The sequence below is a fragment of the Curcuma longa genome, chromosome 9 (genome assembly GCF_044706935.1).
Source record: "Curcuma longa cultivar G26 ecotype Majalengka, Jawa Barat chromosome 9, ITB_CL_G26_1.1, whole genome shotgun sequence".
In the NCBI taxonomy this organism is placed as follows: Eukaryota; Viridiplantae; Streptophyta; class Magnoliopsida; order Zingiberales; family Zingiberaceae; genus Curcuma; species Curcuma longa.
Genome location: NC_133869.1, coordinates 2,596,486 through 2,603,712, shown reverse-complemented (window position 1 = coordinate 2,603,712; position 7,227 = coordinate 2,596,486).

The window sequence follows — 7,227 nt, the reverse complement described above, 5'->3', positions numbered from 1 at the left end:
CATCCATAGCCATGAGTCATAGGGTCTATATGCCCACTGTCACATTCTAACCTTCATTTTTGTATCTTTACGGATGACATTAACAGAGGTGCTGTCAAACCCTTATTTGAGTTTGACAAGATAGGAGTTAGGTAGTGTAGTCTAGCTAAGGTGGTAATTAAAGATAATGCCCTAGTTTGGAAGCATGGGGGCTGCTAGAGCTTTTCCACTTCAGACACTAGACATTGAGGAGATATTAGCTATGTTTGAGCACGATAGAGTCCAGCTACCAACACCTCTAGTAGCTCCAGTGCCTCCACCTCCTTTGACTTTAGAGGACCGAGTGATCCGATTTGAGGATATTGTCACTCAAGGATTTTAGCATGTGGAGTCTCAACTGAAGAGTATTATTGATATGTTTCACACTCAACACATGACCCACTTGTTATATTTCATAGGTGTCCTAAGACAATCACCTTATAGAATATACTATTTATTGGATAAATAAAATATTTGAGTGCACATTCTCTAAGCATTTGATTAGATCTTAAACCCAACTAATGAAGTCCACAATATAATGCATAGTATAAGAGAAATTGTGATTGGATCGCAATTAGTGGATATCTCTTCATGTGTAATTTTGTACGTATAGAAATATTTCCTAGTTGATGAATTGATGAGATTGGACATAATTGATTCAGTAAGATTAACATATGTTAGACTCCTTGGTTTAATCAAACAACTGATCCTAACTAGCTAAAAATATTGGGATGTTGAGAGTTAACATATGGTTGCTGGTTGAGAGAAATTAGTTCATCGGATGTGACCTACCATGAGATTTCATGTAGTTCTAAACATGTCTATGAAGATCTAATAGTAGCTTAAGTGCAAGTTTATTTCAACTTAAGGTATCAAGTTATTTTGGTCATGGAGACTTATACTTTGACATCTTAAGCAAACATATCTTTGGAGGTGTGATCCCGAGATGATTGGGTGTAAGTTAAAGTGCCTAAAGGTGATTGAGTAGCCCACAGAGGATTCATCACTTTTTTATCAGAAAACGTATACCCTATGACCACTTGTCAAGATTGGTACTTATAAGTCTTTAGACAATGCAGAAACATATCAACAGGATGATCCTCTTGGACAGTTGTTTGAATCTGCAGGACAAGGAACTACTACGGAGGTGTGGACCTGGGATGATTGAGTATAAGTCGAAATGCTTGAAGGTGATTTATTAGCCAATAGAGAATTCACCACTCCTTTTAATAGGCGACATATACTCTATGGCCACTTGTCAAGATTGTTACTTGTAAGTCTTTGGCCAAAGTAGAAACACGTCAAAAGGGATGTCCTCTTGGATAGATGTTTGAGTAATTTGAATCCGTAGGACAAGGAACTTGGGTTAGGTGTGACGTAGTCAACCTAGTGGGGTTTGACACATAGACCATCTCCGGAACTAAGCAGGTATAAGATGAGAAAAAGGAACAGACACACGAACAACTATAGTTGCTGAAGGGTTTATAAGTAGTTATGGAATCAACTATGATTTTTCGATTAATTGGAGGTCATAATGTAGCTGCCACTCATAATCGTTCTATAATTAATGGGTAATTATGAAAGGTCAACATAAATTGTGAACCTATAAGGTCACACGCACTATGAGTTTATCCAAAAGACATAAAATGAGTTTGAGAATTGAATTATCAGATCGAGAGATATTGAGTCTGGTTGGGCTAGACAAAGGATAAATATGGAAAATATTTTATCGAAATGGAAGCACGGATGGGCCATGTCTTTTGAAGATAAAGTGACTCTTTGGTTTAATTATAAACCAAATTGGTTTGATTTTGAACTAACATGGTTTGGTCTTGAACCAAACTTAAGGCTATTAGTTTGAATTTTGGGCTCGGATACGGGTTTAGATTCGTGAATCAACCCGGTTAGAGATCTATAAATAGATCTAGATGGAAGAGAGAAATAACGAATTGAAAAACTTAAGAGTTAGGTTTTGTTCCCTTTCTTCCCCCTTTTTCTTTGTGCCGCCACCCCATCTCCTGCTTGAGGTCACTGTCAGCCAACCACAGTTGCCCAGCCTTTAGCCTCCCCTTCCTCCATTAGGCAACCGCCCTTGCTTTGCCAACCAGCTAGCCACAACCATTAAAGGAGTAGTAGTTGCGCAGACGACAATAGGATAGCAGGAAGTCTAACCGCGAGGAAGTTTCTCCTGATGTCTTGACTATTTTTCGGTGAGCAATTATTATTGTTGAAACTCTGGCGTTATTAGGTCTGCTGCCCCTCGTAGGCACTAAGCCTTCCAACCTTCGAACGACAGCTTCATTGCCTCTATTTAGTTCATTTCATATCGCCAGGATACTGAATAGAACTATGGGTCCTTTCTCAGATTGCTTTGTCTCCCTCCTTCAACTAATATCAAATGGAGACACGACACATGACTTGTGAAGTCATCTCGTGGAGATCTCGGCTGGATACAAGTAAAGACAACTTTTCTAAAGGTTACTAGTTGTTCCCGTTTCTGTTTCACATCATCCAATAGGTATACAACTATATCTATACATGTGTGTGTCCTTGTATGTGTGTGATGCGCATGCTATAATAATTTAGATTATTATGTAGGATCGGATAAGCGCTAGAGGGTGGTAATAGCACTTATAGCGGTTTTCCCTCGATTTCAAAAACTCGTTTATTCGATCATGCTTATTTGTAGATCAGATACTATGCAACAAAAATAAGATAAAATCAAGCACACAAAGAGACACTTTATTTTTACTTGGTTCACAGCAAAAGGTTACTACTCCAAAGCCCATGATTTTTTATCATTTACGAATGGGCAATCCACTACGAAACACGTTTCCTTGCAGGAACTAGTTGCAATGATTTACAAAAAAAAAACCAATGATAAAAACTTTATCGTATTTAAAACATACAACAAAATGTAAACCATTACCCAGAGCCGGAGTTGAAGATTGATCTTTTGGCATGGTTCCAGCATTATGACGGCTGATCGGATGTTGCTACTTGCTTAGGGTGCCGTCAGTTCAACATGAAGCATCTTGGAATGTTGGGAATCCTTTGCGATAAAATTAAATTTTTGCAGCGAAAATTAGGATTCCTCGAACAATCCACACGAAAAATTTGTACATGTTTAATCTACAAAATCCAAATCCTATCTAATAGGATTTACTTTTGATGTGTGCCCTTCGCTTATCCCGCTCGTCCAAAGGTGGTCGGATCTCAAGCACGTTAAGTGTCCGTGCCTCTATGCGTATCCACACTAACACTCACACTTTGGAGAAACTTAGTTGTGCTAGCAACCTTGAAGAACTTGGCCAAGAAGAAGAGGAGAGGAGAAGAATGAAAAACATCCAAGAGTTCTTGCAACAAAAGCTATTTTATACTCATGCTAAGAATATCAAAGGTTTTTAGGCTTTTGGTATTCTTCATCAATGCATGATTAATCTTATTAATCATGCATGATAACTTCCATGCATGATAACTCCCTTTTTCTTCAATGCACGATTAATCCACATTAATCATGCATGATGAATTAAAATCCAACTTGATTTAATTTGAGTTTAACTCAAATTCAACCAACTTGTGTCTAACTCAAATCTAGGCCATCCAATGAGCTTAATTGTTCTTTTAGTCAAATTAAAATGAACCAATCTCCAAATACAGTATTATTTGTGTGTGATCCAATAGGTTATTGTAACGTTGATAATGTTTCTAAAATGCATTTTAGAAACATAAGCAATAAATGGCATCTAGCAATGCATCATTGCTACCTAAGTGACAAGAATGTCGAGATCCGACATAACTTTCGTGACTATGATAATGTATGACCATGCCCTTCCATCCACGATATCTAGATTGATTATTAAGGCATAGACCATGTCATCCTCTTATCAATCTTTATGTTTCTTGATCCCCAAGTATATTCACTCAAGCAAATGAGCTCAATATCTCATATTGACTCATTTGAGCATGGTCATGCATTCCGTGGTTCTACTGTATCAAGAGGCCACAAGATATCACTCCCGTTATATGGGAGGGATAGTTTCCATCTACATCACTCACATCCCTCTACATAATTTGATACATACCTAGTGATCATCTTTATAGTCCACCCTATTATGGTGACGTTTGACGATACCAAAGTATATAACTCCTTATGTAGGGAGCCATAGTGGCTTCAGCTCTAAGGACTATTCATACCAATAGTCACATGAGAAAATTTATGACACTCATATAATAATCCATGAAACTTTCTTATGGCGAGTCAATTCAGTATACTAGTCCACACATACTATATCCATGTCTCGACGCATTAACATCGTCCCTGAATATTAATGCTTGACTAGGAATGATTAAAAGTAGTGTTCTCTACATCATCTCACTATCAATTCAAACAATCAATATGATGTAGATTAGAACTAGCTACCCAAGGTGATTATTATACTTAGTTATTTGGTACAAATACAAAGTAAGTATATTAACTAAAAACCTTCCCTTTATTAATAATAGAATATGATACAAAAAGTCCCAAGTCAATCATCATAGAATTGGCTCTAGGGCTACTACTAACAATCTCCCACTAACTAGTCAATCACTGTAATATCTAATACCTAATGACCTAGTGTGACCATTATGCTTTCTCTGTGCCAAAAGGATTTTTTGCCACAACCTTGGGATGGAGGTTGATAAGGTCACCCTATAGCTATAAATAAAGGGGGTGATGGTCATACACATATCTTTGGGCATATTATGAATCTAAAGCATGAGACTAAGAGGCTTGAATTAAGTTGACTCCGCATGACTTGCACTTGTTGGCCTTCACATTTCACATTCCCTTGTGGTGTTCAAAGACTTATCAACATCCATCCTAAGGTTATGGAGTCCTATTTGGGTCATGGTTCTATTCATCATTCTGAAAAATATCGATTTAGACATTCCTTCTTTCTTTCTTTAATTAGTTGTGGGATTCTTTGAGCTATATCTATTGAGGTCGAAATGCTCAACCAAAATATCTAGAGTTTTTCTTATTTGATACTTATTGCTAGGCACAATAAAGGGGGTGATGGTCATACACGTATCTTTGGGCATATTATGAATCTAAAGCATGTGAGGCTCTCACTTGTTGATTCTTCATTGAACTAGAACTTATCAAGGCATTCCCTTGTGGTGTTCAAAGACTTATCAACATCCATCCTAAGGTTATGGAGTCTTTATCATGCATCATAAAAGTTCCTCTATACTAAGGTTCAACTTTCTTAAGTATTGGGTCATGGTTCTATTCATCATTCTTATCGATTTAGACATTCCTTCTTTCTTTCTTTAATTAGTTGTGGATTCTTGAGATTTTTTCTCATTAGTTCACATCAGTTGATATCAGAGCTTTGATCTTTCTAAATCGAGTTAGTTATCTTTTTCTTTTTGAACTTGAATCTTTATCTATTTCGTTCATCATTTGATACTTATTGCTATCATTTCTTTCAATCTTTGTAAGTCTTATTTGGTATAAACTCTAGTATAAAAAATATCTATATAACCACAATTGTAGGACAAATTGTATATTCTATTTTTTATTTTCTCATAGAAAATTCTTTTAGGACCTCCTTTTATAAATGAATTAATGAATTCCAAATTTTGGAACACATTGTAATCGTAATTAAAAGAAACAATATATATTGTTTTCCTTATTGACATAAGTTCTCCTTGTAGATAGACAGAGATTTCAGATAATTATATTTTTTTCTTTTTTATTTATAATTATTTATTTAATATATTAAAATTCAAATAATATTAATTATTATTTTAACTTATATTATAATATTCATTATTATATTACTTATTATTTAATATTTATTTATATATATATATATTCTAAATATTATAGTTTCTATCTAATCATATAGTTAATAGAATTATAGTTGATATTATTTATCACTTAAAAATAATATTATTTACAATATAATAATAACTTGATATTACTTATGATAGATATATCCTAAATAAGCACATTCGAGAATCTCCTCCCTTATTCCACCCCGTATTGAAGAGTAACTAAGACTAATTCAGTCACGTTTTCATGTTCCAATCGAACACTTTCCATTTATGATCAAAGGAAAGGGGAAGATTACTCTTTTTACCAAACATATGCGGATCAAATCATGATCTTATAATCTTATTATAAGATAAGTACAAGAAATCTTTCTTGATATTGATCCCTTTGCCCCTTTTTTTTGAGAATCATAAAGATCCTTTTCGAGTTTGAATTTGTTAATTTGGAATCTTTGCTTGTTGCTATCAAAAAAAAATTAGTCAAAAAAGAGAAAAAATTATTTTTAGCCAACAAAGAGGAAAAAAAAGGAAAGAAAGGGAGGCTAAAATTTTGAAAACAAGAAATCAAAGGTAAAAGAAAAGAAGCAACAAAAGGTGAGTGTAGAGACCTTGTTATTTCTATACTTGTATTTTTTTACTTCCCTTACCTTTCAATTCTGTTTTTCTTTCAAGTTTTGCTTAGATTTAATTTTGGCACTTGCATAGATTACGTTCTTACAAATTTTCTTTCAGCTATCTTTATTTTTCAATTCCGCATTTCTTTCAAGTTTTGCCTAGATTTAATTTTGGCACTTGTCTAGATTAAGTTCTGATACATTTTCTTTCAAAATAATGATAAATCTGAGTTAGCCTCATTGACTATCCCTGGGAGTAACCGGCCCGGCCCCACAGAAGTTTTCCATCGGCCACCAGGGTAAATCGGGAAGTGCACGCAGCGGCCAGCCCAGACGCCCAGCATCCTTTGATTGCACTCCCCATTTGGAGGAAAATTCCTGCAAATACGCAGTAGTTGGGGATCGAACCGTGGGTGCCTGGGTGACAACCTGGATGTCCTACCACGGCAATATTGCCCCGGGGATGACAAATTTTCTTTCAGCACTTATTTCAAGTATTCTTCAATTCATCATTCTCATAAGTTTTGCCTAGATTTAATTTTGGCACCTACCTAGATTAAGTTATGGCAAATTTCCTTTCGACTTTTATTTCAAGTATCTTTATCTTTCAATTCTACATTTCTTTCAAGTTTGTCTAGATTTAATTTTGACATTTGCCTAGATTAAGTTCTGACAAATTTTCTTCCAATACTTATTTCAAGTATCCTTCAATTCAGCATTCTCATAAGTTTTTGCTAGATTTACCTTTGGCATCTGCCTAGATTAAGTTCTA